The sequence below is a fragment of the Aythya fuligula genome, chromosome 1 (genome assembly GCF_009819795.1).
Source record: "Aythya fuligula isolate bAytFul2 chromosome 1, bAytFul2.pri, whole genome shotgun sequence".
NCBI classification, from domain to species: Eukaryota; Metazoa; Chordata; class Aves; order Anseriformes; family Anatidae; genus Aythya; species Aythya fuligula.
The window spans coordinates 109,225,533-109,244,010 of NC_045559.1; positions in this window are offsets into that span (position 1 = coordinate 109,225,533).

Genomic DNA, 18,478 nt, shown 5'->3' on the forward strand with positions numbered 1-18,478 from the left:
CTGCAGTCTACAGACACTGGTAACATTTTGTGAACTGGCACTCAGCTGCCACTCTCCTGCTAAGCATCAAGTTTCTCCTGTTGTCACTGCAGACTTTGCCCAGTCATTAGCAAGCTGCTCAAGCCATTTCCTGAGATGATATCTCAGAACCCCTGAAGCAAGATCCTCAGTAATCAGGGGAAATCACCCCTTCATACCAAGCTTGAGGCCTACTTTGTTAAGTGGCTTGAGGGAGAGCCTGTGACTAGAGCGGGTAAGTCTGCTGTGCAGTACTTCTAGTGACTGCAGTAACTCTGCTGTTATACAACTATTAGCTATGGGAAGAAGCAAGAAGGTGCTTAAGACAGGAAGGAGACAACTGCATGTAACACTTGCTTCATCTGACATTCATTTTCTTATTCTGTCAGCGAACCAGATCCCAGAAGCATGCCAGATCACTCCTGTTTGTGGTCTGCCAGCTCACATGTTTGAAGGTCTGGGTACAAGCCAACAGTGTGTAGAAGAACACAGTGTCAGCACAAAAAGCAGTGGGAGGAATAAAATAACAGGCCAAAAATAAGAGATAAGGACCGCAAGTACAGGATGGGAAAACAAACTGTTTCATCTGGTAGTGGCACACCAAAATTTGATGCTGATGTGAGGAAGGTGTTCATAGCTTAAGATCTCAAGAACAGGTGGGTGGGTAGGTGCCATTTCAGGTCCACCAGCTAATTATACGGAGTCACTTGTGTATATGCCTGTACAACTTACTTGTTGCTCCACATGTCACCTCTCATTTTCATCAGTGTGAGACACTGTCCTCAGCTGGCTGCTTTCTGAGATACTTCCTGTGTAGCTGTCTAATATTCTCCATCTCCAGGGAAGCATGATTGCTTAGCTTGAACCTCTAAAATCTGCTTTTCACGGGGTAGCTAGAACAGCACTTAGAGCCAACTTCTACAAATGTATCTCAGTGTTAACTGGCACTGTTGCCAACAAAATAGTTAAATAACACTGAGGATCTGTATGTTGGGGCCAACAGTTACAAAGATTGTGACACAACTTCCAACAAATGCCTATTTTTGCTATATGTGATATCACTAAGAATGGTAATTTTCTCCAATATTCCTGAAGCCTTGTTCCATTTGGTCTTCTCTTTCATTTTAAAGTACCAGCTGCTACACTCATAAAAAGCGGAACTTTCATAAAAAATGAATAAATATTAGAGTCTCTTTGCAGCTGATAGACTGGGAAGAAGACCTGCAGAAATCACAAAAACAAAAGGCAAATAATTTTATTTTTTAAAGAATATTCATCATTTTTGTTGCAATCTCAATATTTGGGGATGTGGGGAAAACTCATAAGTTTTTAGCTGGCAGTACAACATATTAAGGGTTTCTAGCCATTTCTGAGATGGGTGCTACATCCTCCTCATCTTCATCATTTCCACTTATTTCTGTCTAATCCTCAGCTTTGCCTCTTCAGGTTCCCTTCTGTAAATCCCATTTTGTTCTCAGGTAGACATGCATCCAGGCTATCCTAGATAGGCTGCCCAGAGAAGTGATTGAGTCAACATCTCTGGAGGTCTTCAAGAAACGTGTAGATGTAGAACTTAGTAAGCATGGTTTGTCAATACTTAACCTTGTCAATACTAGGTTAAAGGTTGGGCTAGATGATCTTAGAATTCTTTTCCAACATGAATGATTATTTGATTTTATCCACATTTAACTATGTCAATCCCTAAAATCCCTAAGTTTTGTATAGCAAGGCCTACGAGCTTAATTATTCTGAAATTAATATTCAGTATCACTTATAGATGTCCCTCCTCTAAATCTAGCTGGCTCTCAGGGGGGTTCTCAGAAAGCAAAAGAATGGGTATGACTGCCTGTATAGCCAACTGCAACTAAAATAGTAGTCTTACTGTTAGCAATGTTTCCTTCACTTCCATCATGTTGCTCTCCATTTCCCTTATCCTGTGTAGTTATCATGTATCCTCAGAGTAGGTCCATCTGACTGACATATTGGGAAGTTAATCCTACAAAGGAAAACAAAATCCACCGCTTTTCCACCTGAGCCAAATGAAACCACGTGATCACGTGATCCATCAACAGAAACCAGTAGTTTATTGTGGCTGATTTTGTATAAAGGGTTCAGCCCCTTCTGGCAGCAGTTTGCCCTTTGGTGAGCTTAGGCATCAGGCACAGCCATGCTCCCCAGCCATCCAGGGAACAGAACGGCCCCTCAGCCCCTCGTTGCTGAAGCTGCCAGCAGTCCAAAAGTGCAATGTGAAACACCCTTTGCCTTTCATTGCTTCCCTCATTGCGGCCCCACCCCTTGGGTGCAACTGGGACTTTGGACCATGGAATCTACTTTTTTTTTTTTTTTCCCCCTTAATTTCAGGGGATAGTTTCTAATTCTTCATGTTTGAAGTTCTAGAAGAACTTTTACCTCTGGAAGAAAAAGTAAAGGTCTAATGGCTTTTAATACAGGACTTCACCAGTTTCTGCAAGGGAGCGTATGACATGACTGCTTGAACCTTGCTCAGCAACCCAAACAGAAGTCCTCCAAAGGTTGTCTCTAGTTGTGATTCTCTCTTTGTATCTTTGTGGTTCTCTGCATTGTATCTAAATACCTTTCTATCATAAGGGAAAGTTCCAGTTTGTATTCCAGGCTGACCTGGATGCATCATTTCTACGTTGCTAACTTTTTTTTTTTTTTTTAAGGTAGGCTTATGTAACTTTCTTTCCTGCTGTTTAAACTGGTTGGGTTAGTTTCAATAGTGCTTTGCAATTACATTAGCTTGGGGGAAAAATGCTGACAGTGTAAGGAATACATATTTTCACTGATAACAACCTTTGTAATGGCTTGCATAACTATTTACAACGAAACCTGTTTAAATGGCCTCCCAGAGAGCCAGTGAAAAGTATTTGCTTAGTAGAAGTGGCCCCTAACTGGAACTCTGGCACTGTTAGTCTAATGTCAAACTATGATGATGTCATTGCTTATTGAAAGTGGTGCTTACTGCGGAACTGTGGTGTATTTTGGGGCATTATGCAATCACAGAATGAACAAAGAAATGCAACTTTGTTGATATAGAATGTTACAAAGAAATGAAACTACTTTTCGAATTCTGTAATTTGCTTTTCTGTAAGCATTTTTCGGTCTCCTTCATGATATCAGCTTATTGCCTCTTGTTAAGTCAGATTTCAGTGGTGAATGTCATTACGAATTATATGTTAGTCTTTCATCAATTAGTAAAATGCTCCAGGAGGATGAGTAAAATGCATTCAGGAGTTCAAAACCGAATTGCATGACATGGAGAGGAGAGTGGGAGGCAGGACAGCCAGATTCTTCATTTTGGTTTTTGTTGAAATCTCCGTGCAATTTGCTTCACTTGTCTGTTCCTTAGTTGTCTCATGTGAATAGCTGTATAATAAAGTATTTGCTCATCTGAAAGGGAAAAATGTGAAAAGATAAATTTAAAAACATATTCGGTAAACGCTTAATCTTTGCTCTTCATACAGGAAATACTGTAAGCGCCAGAGATGTTATAGGTGCTGTAATGTCCATTTCATAGTGTATTTTAATATGTTTTATTGCCTCAAGCTAAAAGTTCTGTTTACACTACAGGGTGGTGAAGGCTAAGGCTTATGACTGGTGTGCAGTGACATCAGAAGAAGCATTCCTGGCCCTTCCCTTTGCCTTGTGCTCATCAGTGCTCCCCTGTGACTTCTTTGTGCTTGTGCACGTGTTCATTGCCATGCAGCCCCTGAGAAGAAGGGATTAGGCACATCCCAGAATTCACAGGGGAAAGACACATCAGGCCAGGACAGATGAGGACTGGGGCCAGCCTGTTGTGAAACCATACCTTGAGACAGCACAAATTAGTGAAAGCTATTGAAATTTCCCCTGAGTAAAGGCAGCAGGAGGAATTCTGGCACCACTGGAACGAGCGTCCCAGCTGCCACCACCGCATCCAGCAAGGCCAGAGCTTCCCCTGGCAAAGTGTGCCTTCCAGACAGCTTGGGGGTGGCTGAGACCACTGTCAGCACAGCCCCTCTGCTAGTGGCAGTTAGTTCCTCTGCTGAGTTAGTTCCTGAATCACTGCTGGTCACAGCCATGTGTACAGATAGCAAACTATGCCCTCACACTAGTGTCATTGCAGGACAAAGCGGCATCGCAGGGCAATCAGTTTTACAAGAAGACAAGGATGGCCATGGGGCTGTGATTGTTATGTCAGCTAAAGCAATTGTCATTTCAGCTAAACCTGCTGTTAAACCACTGTCAAGAGTATATATACTATTGTTTGTGCAAGACTCTGTTACGAGTCATGTCTCTCTTTCACTAAGAACTCTAAGTATGAGTAATAAAATATTGATCGCTGTCCTAAGTAACATGTCTACTCTCTTCTCTGAAGCTAGTGGTTTTTTTTAGTACTCCTGAAGGTGTGCAATTAAACTGTCATAATGAACCCAACTATTCCAAGATGCATTCTCAGTGAAGATAACGCGTTTTAATTTTCCCATAAAGTATTATTACTTGGATGATAATTGACCTGGCATTGTAACCTCATACCAGAACAAACATGACTGATTTTAAGCATGATTTCATTTCATAATAAGCCCTTTTTCTCATGGCTGTAGCCTCCTACCACACTGCTTAGCAGTTATTTAAGATTCTGTACTCTGAATGTTTTTTTCTGTCCATCTCTCAGAGGTCCCTCTCTCCAATAGCAGAAGCAACAAAATAGCAGGTGTATCTACATCTCAGTTTCTGCAGTTTACTGTTTGTAAATCCATCACATCAAAGAGCTTTCAGCTCACCAGCTTCTGAATGAATTGTAGTGACCAGAAAAGGGAAGGTAGGCAAACAACCCTTCTTTCTGTTCCTGTTTTTCTACTTGATATAACTTCTGGTGGAATGGCCAGGGGGCATTTTAGTGGAGGAAGTGAGGTGGGTACTACACAAACCATCCCCTTTTTATATACAAACGATTATCATTCGCTTTAGCTGATCTGAAGCTAAGTTTTTCATGCATAATACCCCTTAGGAGTGCAAACAAATCAGAACTAAAAACAAATATATGTAGTTTTGGCCAAAACTATGGAGAGTATGTGTCTATTCAGAAATGTGCTTATTACCATAAATTAACCGACCATTTTTGTAAAATAAATAAATAAATAATGAAAATAATTAAAAAGTAACAAAGTATAACACAGACTTGTAATTTAGTCAATGTATGCAAGAAGTTAAAAGAAATGTGGTCAGGAAAAATACTAAGTGCTTCTAAGGTAAGTATGAAATGGACAAAGGAGATGGTTATGGAATACGTAATAACACTCGACTGCCTACTTACTAGCAAACTATGTTTCTTGAGAGAGAGAGGCTTCAAGCAAGGGTATGGAATAAATCAACTTAATGGCCTTACATATTTTTAGGGGGGAAGTGTCTTTTGATGCTATTGAGAATCAAAAGAGAAAGCAGAAAGTTGTTATGTGCAATAAAAGATGATGACATATGACAACACAGAGGTCGGGAAGGTGAAAAGATTGACAGAATGTAGGAAAAAAGTAGAACAGATCTAAAACCAGAAAAAAAAAATAGTGTTTGTGACATAGTGGAGAGAAGGAAATAATGGAGAGACACAAAAGCAGAGGTGACATGGTCAAAGTGATGAGCCTGGGAGAAGGACGTGTTTATATTAGAATTTAGAAAATGAGATTTTTTCTACTAAACTGGGAAAGGAACGATTGCAGAAGCTTATCTGTATGGCTCTGCTATAATGTAAGAACCAAACACCCTGCAATTTGGGAAAAGCTTCCTTAGAAGTTGCACAACAATTATTTATAACATGAATACAATCTCAATAAACTGAGCCTCAAGCATGACTTAGGCTACAAAGACTCCCTTCGTGTCCCTAGGACTGGAATAGGGCTTTCCATTACCTCTGCTTTGTGAGATTCTTTACAGACACTTTATACTTTTTTTTTTTTTTTTTTTTTTTTTTTTTTTTGTAATAAAAACTATTGCCTTTCCATAGGGGTACGACTATCTTTTAGAAATGCCTAGTATCTCTTCATATAGTCATAGAACAGAATCATAGGACCATAGAATGGTTTGGGTTGGAAGGGACCTTAAAGACCGTCCAGTTCCAACCCCCCTGCCATAAGCAGGGACACCTCCCACCAGACCAGGTTGCTCAAAGCCCCATCCAGCCTGGCCTTGAACACTCAGAATCATTAAGGTTGGAAAAGACCTCCAAGATCATCCAGTCCAACCATCCCCCTACTACCAATGTCACCTACTAAGCCATGTCCCTGAGCACAAGGTCCAACCTTTCCATAAACACACCCAGGGACAGTAAGGACGGTAGTCAAAACAATCCTGGTGTTTTGGCAGGCTTAAATTTTTGCCTCATGGATTTCAAGTGAAGATCACACAGTCTTCCCTTCACCAATTAGTATTTAGGTATCTTTGCAGTTTTTATATTCTGCTCTGTCGTTGCTCACATAATGTGAGCAAGGTGGGTTATTATGCATATTGCAACAAGCGTGTATTTCCCAGCACATAGACCTTTCTCTCATCATATTTCAGGACCTCCACTGCCACTGACAACAGCCTGTTGCTGGACAGGGACTGTTAACTTTACGCAGAAGAAAGGTTTCTCAGGACCTAGTCCAAGATTCATTTCACCAGAAATACTTCAAATCTCCCCATGTTGACACATATGTAAACCTCTTTTTTTTTTTTTTTTTTTTTTTCCAGTTCTTTCCTTCTTTAGTGTTACACCTGAGATGTGTATTTACTACAGCTTAAATGTGTATTACTATAAAGTGGTCAGGTACCTTAAGAGTAGAGCAGAACACAACCATGTTATGATAAACATGAAAGGCGTGGTTGGAAACAGCTGGTTGGAAACAGGAATTAGGAGATGTTGATGTTTGTTTAAATGTGTTGGAAACACACTGTGAGGTTTTCCCTTATGGAAAGCACTGCCAGTTTATCTACTGCCTCACCAGCCCTGGGAGAGGGGAGGCTCGTCAATTTTGCTGACTTGGAGCAAAGGTTTGTGCATGGATTTCCCATGTAGCTGATGAGTATCTTACCCGCCGAACTGTGGTATCGTTCTCCCTCTCAAGCCATTGTAAGTATAGCCATAGGATTCAAAGGGATATTTTAGAAGAGACAGGCTTCATAATCTGGAGGTTAGGCTGTTGACTTTTGACAGGTAAAAGTGCAGTTCAGTAATGCTGAACAAACACTCTCAGCCCCTCAGGTCTTAACTTGCACTATGTCTCCCTTTTCTTTAATCCTTTCAGGGAACCTTGTTACAAAGCAACTTCACCAAAATTCTCATCAGCACAACTGCGAGGCTAGGGAACTGCAGTGCACAGCCAGAAATTCCAGCAGAAAGAACGAAGGGCAGGGGAGTGAGGAGCTTTTCAGGAGGTCTAGGCTGGGAATATAGCCCGTCCTTCAGCTGCACTGAAGGAAGAGTGTGCTGGTCTGAGCACATGAGGAAGTAGAAAGAACACAGGGAGATACAGTCTGAGAGATGAGCTTGACCACTTTGAAGTAAGTGCCTGTGACATTTTTAAAATAGATGTAGAGGTAAGGCACCCAATTATAATCTCTTGCATTTGAAAATGTTGACTGCAGGCAATACAAATGAAGGATGTATTAATAGGAGCAGCAAAAGCTAGAGCATGTTTGACACTTCCCTACATCCTCTGCTCAGTTACACAGTTCTTTTAGACATGCAGATAGCTTGTTGTTAGGGATCCATGGGGAACAATCAAAGCAAAAAAAAAAACATCAGGTAAAATAGGGTGATAAAGGCAAACTGGACCGAGTTCAACAATTTAAGTGTGTTTTAAGCACCAATAAATTCATATGCACTGTTGAAGACATAATATTTTAACATAGTGAAGCAAGTAAACAAATATAAGAGCTACGTTTGTAGTTACCCTACGGGAAGAAATAAGAAACAACCAAATGAATAAAATAACTCTGTTAGTTAAAGCCTGCAGGAACTATTTAAATTCAAGCCAACACAGATGCCAGCTTCAGTTTTTAAAGACCAGGAAGGCTTCTTAGAAATGCAAACTTTTTTTTTTTTTTTTTAGATAATATTCAGAATCATTCATTTAAAGAGTCTTCAGATTCTTAATTCTGTCTCTGAAGTGAGAGAAGCTATTTAAGGAAAACATAAACAGAGAAGATGTTTATCAAAAAGACAGTAAAACAAATAAGCCTTTTAAAACGTAAAACAAACAAACAAAAAAACCCTCAACTTTCCAAGACAAAGAAAGAAAGAAACAAAAAAAGCTCACACAAATATTCCTTTTCATGCAAAGGATTCTCTGATATATGAATCAATCTGTGTCAATTCTCAACGTGTAAATGTAATTTTCAAAACGAAACAAAGGGAAGCTCTCATGATTTTATGTTGTTGTTACTATCATCATTAACATGGACAGAAAGGATTTCTTTTAATGTTCCTGTTTCTTTATGTTCGGGATTCACTGCTTACAAAAAAGGCCCTTCAGATTTTTCAATATATGTTAGGAGTTCACAGCAAATAGTGTTTTAAAGTCCACTTTTTCCTAAGAATTAGTGAACATTTTTGCCTCTTTATAGTGGCATTCTAGTTTAATTAGACCATTTTGTGCCAGTATAACTGAATTCACATAAAAAGCTACAGTGATGCAAATGCTCTTCCTCCCCCTCCTCAATTACCCACATTAAAACATTGCCTTCCAGACAAGACAATTTCAGACAAGACAAAGGCAAGGAAAAATAAATAAATAAATAAAATATATATCTAAAAAATCAGGCCTCAGCCTGAAATTTTCCTCCACATAGCCACTATAAAAGAAACCAAAATGAATAATTGTACCTACAAATGCAGAGTGCTTTTAAGATTCTGAACTGACACAAAGCAATGTGGCCAGTATGAGCCAGTTCTGTCATGGACTACAGCAAGGAGGAAAAGGTGAAACCTGAGGTTGTCTTCCAATGCAACTTTTTTAATACATCAATTATTTTCAGTGATCCAGAGCAGATCTTTCTTCTCCTAAAACCATAAGCTCGGGCAGAATCAAACCTGAGATAAATCTAAGGTAGAAAGAAAAATGAAAGTAGGACAGCAGCAACAACAACAACATTAAAATCAATACAATGGCTTGCAAAGCAGAATTAACCATGGAAAAAAAAAAAAAAAAAAAAAAAAAACAAAAAAAAAAAAACAAAAAAAAAAAAAAAAAAACCAAACCAAAAAACCTTTGGCTATATATGTATATATATATATATTTTTTTTTTGTTGTTGTTGTTCTTTATCTCTTTGTTTCTCATTTTCTGAATGGGATTAGTCATTCTCAGTATTCCATTTACTCTACCGGGAAAAATCAAACACAAAGAGAGCGCAGGGCAGCCAGGAATGTGGCACTTTCACACTGAAACCCGATACCACCGAGCTAGATGTAGCCTCCGTAAAGCACTTTGGGGGCAAAGGAGGAATGGCTAGCAAGATGAGCTCTGAATCCCATTGCATTGTGCATGCTTCAGGCAGAAAAGAAAAAAAAAAAAAAAAAAAAAAAGCAGAACGAAAAGGCTGCAAACAAACAGCTTGGTGGAGAAGAACAGAAGGAAAATAAAATATTCAGGAGATATCACTGGAACGGCATGTTGACTATGTGAAGTTACTAAGCAGTTTCTCAGGTTTTTCTCCGACTTTTTTGCACACAAACAAAATCAGCTCCTCCAAGAGCGAGAGCTCAACGCGCTGTAGCTATACAGACCTCTATATAAAGATATAAAAGCTGACCAGACAAAAAAAACCTGCAACAGCCTGCCGAAACACTTCTTCTTCTAGGAAAACATATGGCACAGCCTGAAACCAAAGAACTTCAGAAAAATCCTGTCCCCCTCCCTTCCCAGCATGCCCAGACACAGCCCGGGGCTGCGGCTCAGCCCTGGAAGAGGTGCAGCCCGGAGCACGGCCATGCTGCCTTTGCCTGTGGTGCTGAGATGTGACATGTCTCTTTCTGGGAATTCTGCTTTCCAGTCAGGGAAAACTGTGACACTCCCACCTCGACAACGAATTAGAGAACCAGCTTGTCTGAAAGAAAATGGATGTGCTTTTGCTCATCTGTGTGGACTAGAAAGAAATGCGATCAGTAAAAAAGCACATTGGGTAGCCACCCCAACACGTGTCACAGCAAAATGGCCCAGAGTAACGCTGTCAGTGGTAGCCCAGCATCTAATTACGGCATGTCCAGCTATCTGTCCTTCTCTCAGATACTCAAAACAGGAGGTCAGTCGTGTGACTTGAGGGTTAACACATGCAGCCTGTGTCTGCTGTCAAGGGCAACATGTGAGTGCCTGCCATGCATTATTTACCATGTATTAGCTGTGATAACCATGCTTACAGGCTGTCATTAAAGGTTTGTCTGCAAAAGCGCATTTTTGGCCTCTTCCTGTCATTGGAGGCAGCCTTATTGGCTTTACCACTCAGGTATCCTTTCTTGTGATTCAGCTATAATAAGCACCAGAAGAGGAGCTGGTCCTATCAGCTGCTTTCACGTAGCGTCTGGCAGCAGCAGCAGAGCTGTTTGCAATAACAGGAACTCGTAGCATTTGCTCCTTGCAGCATCATTAACACCCGATAGCAGAAGTGGGGCTTTTTTTTAAAAAAAAATAAATATATATATATATATATATATTTTTGGTAACAGTACTGCCCAGAACATCAGAAAGAAAGCAGAAAGAAGTAAAAAGTGGGGGAAAAAAAGGGTGAAAAGTTAAAGGAAGAATGGAGAAGAAAATGTATGGGAAGAAAACAGAAGATAAAAGAGACAAAGAGGTGCCTGAAGGAAATAAATAAATAAATAAAATTCACACAACATTCTTATTGTATTGGGTGTTTCTCTGTATATTCCCTCCATGCACCTATGTCTCCCAGTGTTTAGTAAACTGCTGCATTAGAAAATATTCTTCTCTTGTGTTAAATGAAATAAGAAATGCTCTTGATTCATATTTCACAGTGCTATAAACCCATTGAACAATTTTGGTTATATATTACCATACAAATGCTGAAAGTAACCTAGGCCTGGGTGTGTATACTTTCATTTCATTTAACTGGCTCATTTTATGTTGCTTATTTGCTGTCTTTGCTGGAACCGTATGGGTGGAGTTCTATGAGAACTGGTTCTTTCACAAACTTCTTCATTCTGCTGCTTGTGAAATACATGTAGCTCATCATACATACACATTTACTTTCTAAATATACCTCTATACCCTTTGTTATGCATCCTAACCCAGCAAGAACTTCCTTGATTTCTAAGACCGATAATATGATCATTACATTTAATGGCAATTTCTCATGTTTACAAACTTTCCCAGACAACCTTTATGAGTCAGAAGCCAGGGATGAAACATAGCTGAGTAGATTCTGCTGAGTTATTCATGCTAGTCCTGCCAGCCAAAGGCACTAATTGTGACAAAGAAATGAGAAAACACAAAGCAGATCAAGAGGAATGTGGACTGCACAGTGTCAACATCCCTCTGGTTGTCTGTTAACAGAGGAAGTGTTGAATGATCAGCTACTTTGGCATAAATAGATTTCTGTATGGTGTATTTGTAAAGACTAGAAAACCAGTCTTCAGATTAGGGGAAAATGTGGGACATCCAATTTCTACTGGTTGAGAACTGATGTTGGGAAGAGGAGAAAAGGTTATGCCAGGACACTGGAGAGAGGCAAACAGCAGTGCCTGTTCAAGGCTTAGGGTCTCAAGGAGCACAGTGCGAACACTGGCAAGGCGGCACAGTGTTTGTGGCACTGCCTTTCTGCTTTACGTCCTACTCACAGGGGTTAGGGCTGGACTCCTCCATATGTCTTCTCTGGGCCAGTGGTGCTTCTGACCATACCGAATGACAGAATTCCTAGAGCAGAAGCTGCCTTTACAGCTGCTAATGCTGCTTTGCCTCCCACATGATGTCTCTCACCTCTGGGCACCTGGGCTTGGCTTCCACATGTTTTGCACATACAGGTTCAGGAGTCAGGCATCTTCTGCTGCAGCCAGAGACTCCTGAAGTCTCCAGTCATCGCTTCGGCAGAGCAGCCTTACTGGGTTCTGATTCTGCACAAGCAGACACATATGGCTGCTTAGCTCATCAAGACCTTACCGTGTAAGGGTTCTGTACACTGAATCACTGCTACAAAGGGATCAGGTAATGAGATGACACATAATCATGCAGATCTGTTTTCTTAGTGCTGCAAAATAGTCTTTTAGTGTTGGAAGAAAATGCCAGGAGTTGCTGCAGCTAGTGTTTCACAGCTCTTGTCATTTGTTGTGGTTTATTTGGCCACTAGAACAACAATGAAACTTGCTCTTTACTCTGTCAAAATAAATTCAATTACAAAATGCCTTGCTATAAGGAAATGAGCACTAGTGTTTGAAATGCCCAGTTGGCTATGCACCAATTAAAATAATCTGTGTTCAAAAGCTTAAGTGTAGGAGTTTCAGGATCTGGATAATTCCCACTCATCAGAGGACTAACTTATATCAGGAAAATGTACAAATTTGTCAACTGACATTTATACATATCCAATGTAGCTTCTGCACCATGTCAGAAAAGTTACTGTGTGGAAATAACTTGCAACTGAACTTCAGATGGAAAAAGAAAGAGTGTACCTCACTGAGTTAACAGCATAATTTGGTTGTCCAACTTTCAGTTTAGTTTATCCAATGTACTTGGTGACACAGAAAGATTTATTAAGATGCTTTGCTAGAACTCAATATTTTTCAACATTTTTTTTTCAAGCAGTTTCCAATTAATTAGAAGACTTTATTAGACAAAACAATTAAGTAATTCAGGTGATGGTGGAGTATTTTACAAATAGAATTAGGAGATAAGTAAATCTGAGCAGTAACAGCTAATATTGATGGAACTGGAGAAAAATAGGTACACTTGGAAAACCTCTTACTTGTGAAAAAACTGCTACAGAGGGAAAAAATACATGTACTTCTACTCCTTTCACCAAAACATCCAAGTAATTAATGAATATATTAATGTTATTATTTCAGACTTCTTTGGATCTAATAAATCTGATAATTTGACGGTTCACTTTTTTTTTTTTCCCCCAGATGGATTAATTTGCTCATTATTCTGACAATGTTTTGTTTGCTATTTGTGAACACCCATGCTTCCTACTGTTCACTGAGTAAAATTCCAGGATACATATCCACACCCAAGCTTTCGAAATGTTTAATTTCTTGCATCAGATGCATGATGACTTTTCAGGAGAGTTCAGCTGTAGGACATAATTTGCTATAATAATAAAGTTCAGAGTCAGAAAGCTAGATGTGTGTGAAGCACAGGACTTGACATTTCATTTTGCTTAACACCAGAATGCAAAGCTAGGGAGGGAGACCAAGAAGAGACTTGAAATCTAATGTCTTGTAAAAACACCAGGAGTGCAAATAAACATTTGTATCAACAGAGAACATAGTTTCCTAAACAGTTGGCTTTAGATGTCTATGGTTCAGAAGCTGATGTTAATAACATATCCTTCTGATTTTCATCTTTTCTCGTGTTTCCCAATTAACATTTAGAAACATTTTAGTACATTGATTCTTTACAAGTCATTGATTTGGGATGGCAATTCTGTGTAACAACAAAGTCTCTAGCTAGGGCAGTAATCCTCAGTGTGGACAGCTCATGAGGGAGAGAGGATTAAATTAATCATGCAGCAAAATGTCTAACTGCAGAAGTCAATGGAGGCACTTTGCTTGTACACCATTGCTGCTGAGAGCAGATCTCTCAGCATTATTCATAAGTGATGTGGAAGATCCCCCTCCAGCAGCATATTGATTCAAAAGCCTATAAACACAGACAGTATAATACCTTTTGTTATTTTCAGTCCACAATCTGACCAAGTTCAAGGACAGAAACCCCAGATATTATCAACTAGATAACTTGAGTGACCTTACAGTAAATCCACAAGTAAACAATTTTCTTCTCATTTTTGTGCAAGAATAAAGTAAACCTTGGAGAAGTTCAGGACAGAATCACATAGAAAGGAAGTGTCATAATTGAGTTATGCCCTAGAAATGTGATCATGGACATAACCACTGAACAGCAGCTAGACAAAGGCAGACCAGATAATGCAATAATTAATCCTGTTTGAGAGACACTGTTTTCTAGACGATTCCTGAGAACAGATTGGGCAGCATGTGCACCTAGCAGCCATTCAAGAAGCACCAGAACAAGAGGAACTTGATTTCCTGCATATTTGTCATATGCATGACTGACTTGGGTGCTTTTCCTGCTGCTGGGAGGTCCTGTTCTTTGTCTTCTTCCTCTCAGCGTTCTCAAGTGTATTGTAAGGTAGGAGCTCACACGGAAGTTTTACAAGGTAATTATTGGTGTTCCTGTATGTTTGGATGACACTTTAAGGAAACGAATGATTTCTGAGACCTCTGTATGTATCTGAAGTTAAACTGGATGGCACATCCTGAGCTACCGAGGAAGAGGGAAGGCCCACAGGGAGATGTATACACAGATTGGAAATATGATCACAAAAGGCTGCTTTCTGTAGAAAAACAGCTAAAAATCTGAAACTTAGACTCTAAACCTAGGTTCCCCCCTCCCCCCACCCCCCTATATTTTTTTTTTATTTTTTTTCTTTTTTTTTTTTCTGGTTCTGTCAAATGGAGGGAATAATATTTTTCAAATTTGAGAACTTCTAATTCTAATTGGTTCTAATACAAGAGCAAATACATCTTTATTCTGAAATTATGCTAGAATAACTTGGTCAGAAACACACACACACACAAGAAGAAAAACACAATTTCATATGAAATACAATTTGATATTATATGCATACCCACAGAAGGATGGTCATAAAACTAGGAATTTCATTTTCTTGTGATTAATTTTAAGAAATTAATTTATCTGTACTTACAGGTGTTTGAGATTATCAAGTTTGCACAGGAAATATAAAATCTTTTACCACCATACAGTTTATCAAGTAAATTTACAAACAACTGTAGTGGGTTTACGTGGCAATGTTTTGGTAGCAGGGGGCCATAGGAATTGTTTCTGTGAGAAGGATCTAGAAGCTGCCCCATGTTTGGTAAGGGGCCCCACTGCTGACCAGAGCCGAGCCAATAAGCGATGTTGTTTTGTGCCTCTGTGAGAGAATATTTAAGACAGGGAAGAAAAACGCTACACCACACACAGCAGCTGGGAGAGTGAGAGGAGTGAGGAACAGCCTTGCAGGTGCCAAGGTCAGTGAAGAAAGAGGGGGAGAGGTGCTCCAGGTGCCGGAGCAGAAGTCCCCTGCGGCCTGTGGTGAGGACCATGGTGAAGCAGGATGTCCCCCTGCAGCCCATGGAGTACCACGGTGGAGCAGGGTTCCACGCTGCAGCCCGTGGAGGAGACCACGGTGGAGCAGGTGGCCCTGCACCGACGGAGGCTGCCGCCTGTGGAAGACCCCTGCCGGAGCAGATTCTGGGCCAGACCTGTAGCCTGTGGAGAGGAGACCACACAGGAGCAGGTGACCTGGCAGGAGCTGCTGCCCGTGGGGGAGCCAGGTTGGAGCAGTTTTCTCCTGAGGGATGGACCCCGTGGTACGGACCCATATCTGGAGCAGTTCTGGAAGAGCTGCTGCCTGTGGGAAGCCCACACCGGATCAGTTCATCAAGGACTGCATCCCGTGGGTGGGACCCCACAGCACAGGGGACGAGAGTGACCGAGAAGGAGCGGCAGAGAAGAAGTGCTGTAGACTGACCATAACTCATATTCCCCCGTTCCCCTGTGCCGCTCGGGGGGGAGGAGATGGAAGAGGGTGGATGCGGGGGGAAGGTGCTTTTGGTTTCTTTCCTTTGTTTCTCACTTCTCTCGCTTGCTAGTAATAAGCAATAAATCTTACTGTCTCCCTATGCTGAGTCTGTTTTGCCCATTACAATAATTACTGCGTGATCTCCTTGTCCTTATCTCAACCTTTGAGCCCTTTTCATCATATTTTCTTCCCATTCCTCTTTGAGGACGGGGAGTGAGAGAACAGTTGTGGTGGAGCTCGGCTGCCCACTCAAGCGGAGCCACCACAACAACTTTAATTTGAATTCACTTTTTCTAGAAAAACACATTTCTTCTGTTAAAACTTTTTTTTTTTTTTTTTTTTTTTCTTTTTACAAGAGTAGATTTTCAGAGGATAAAGATGGTGTTAGTTTAGCTGTCAATGTTAGAATTTTAGAGTCTGTATTTCTACATGTGTGTTTTGTTAAAGAATATCAGAACAAAAAATCAAAATATGAGCTATCAGTAGGTAGATTTAGTTTGAGATTCTAGTTTATAAACTGTTGGAATAATGACAGTAGAAAATGAAACAGCAACTGCAGTCTCAATCCAAAATTCCTCTTGTAAAATTCACAGAAATTCATTTGTTTGTTTGCTTTTATAAGAAAAGGTCAGTGTCTGTGTTGCAAACACCTCTTCAGCCTGTATCCATCACCATCAAATTGATATACAGGCAAGAATAAGCAATAGCAACTGATCCCCAGTCAGTCTCCCAAAACAGATGTAATGTCAGTACAGTGCCAATGCCATACTTAGTTTCCACAGGTCTGACAGGCTCTTATAAAACTACTCAGAACTGATTGTTTCGGTAAATAAATAAATCAATCTTTGCTGGTGGTAACAGAGAGGCAGAAAGGCTTGAGATTTGAGGAGCCAAATTTCATTTACAAATGTTTAAAAATAACACTAAAAGAATTTCTATTTTCAACATATATACATATATGTATAATTAAAAAAAAAAAAAAAAAAAAAAAAAGGAAAATAGCTTTCCTTATTCTTCCCATCTGTTAAGGAATTCCATCCCTTAAGGACTCACAGCACTTTCTTTTCACTCGGAAAGCGTTTTACAGAAGATATAGCCCATGATGTTGGGGGGGTCTATGTACCTTCCCCTTCATAAATGGATCCCCATCCACATCCACTCTAAGTGGTAGGCTCTGACTGCCACCAAGGCAGCCTTGCCTCCTGCCCAGCCTGTGCCCCCAGGGGAGTCAAGACATAGGCATGCACCTTTGCAGCCTGGAACCCAGTAAGCATGGCTGAGGCAAAAGCACCACAGATTTCGGTTCTACTGTTGGTGAAGACATGGGTCTGAGGCCATCTCCAGCCTTCTAGAAGTATATCTCAGTAACATTGTCAGAGTGCTGCTTTCCCCTCCCAGTGCCTCTGTAACAGTTTGGCAAAAGAGTGTGGAGAGACCATGCTCAATGCAGCTTATTACCTGAAGGCTAAAGTTCATCTTAAGAGTGAAACAAGTTTTAAAAGAGAGTTGTTGCTCTCACTGCATTATGTGGAAAGTCCTAGGTCACTGTTTGCATAATGTGGTCTCAAGCAAAAAGGCAGATAGCCACTGAGGAAGAGATAGCCAGTGAGAAACTTGCTTCCCATGTTGAATTTCACATTTAAACTCATACCTTTCTTGAAGAATGAGTTTCTCTGTGGTTGCAGAGAAGTAGCACTTTGGTTCTTGAGGAACCACATCTAATCGATGATGGCAGTAGTCTCCTTAGTCAACTGACTGAGAGGTTTCTGAATAGAGTTGTTCCTTACCCCAGTTTCAAATTTAGATGCCTGACTTCTGCTACTTGGGAGTCTCCTGTCACTAATGTCCTTTCTTCAGATCTATCTCAGGGGGCTAATATTTATTTATTTATTTATTTTGGTTGTGTTTTGTTTTGTTTTTAATTCAAAAATCTCCATGTTTGTGCACGAATAGATACAAAGCCAAATCATACTCTGCACAGTTCTACTGCTGTCAATTGCATTATCTGGATCTATATCCTTAAACAGTGAGTTGAACAGCTTTTGGCACTTTCTGAACAGGCTTCTTACAGAAGACTATTAAATGCAATTAATAAGACCCTGCTAGCAAATCTTTTGGCTGTGAAATATTGGAAAGGAATTCAGTTTGCTTACAAAATGACACAACTATACTTTGAGAATTCTGAAATAAATTCCCAGCCAGGAATGGAAAAGGCACATGCCCCATTTATTTTTTTCACTACACCCTTTTATTGTCCACAATGAGAAGTGGTCCATTGCTAAAGGCAGATAACAGATGGCAAACCTTCACTGCCATATGACTGTGCTATTATCCCATTCTTCTGCATACCCAATCTTATAAATTCAGTGTAATTGACTATAAGTGTTCATCCTACATTTGAACACATCTGAATATGTTACAGCTCTAACGAGAAGACTAAGCAGACTCTTGGAGTCAAGGCTGCTTTTCCCATGTTTACTTACTTAGACAATCAAGAGTAGTCAATATAATTTAAATGTGAATTTCAACAAGAAAAGCAAGTTTCTTTGAGCACTAGTAGATTGCCACTTCCATGAGCTTCTCCAATACAGAGTCACAGAATCACAGAATCACAGAATTTCTATGTTGGAAGAGACCTCAAGATCATCGAGT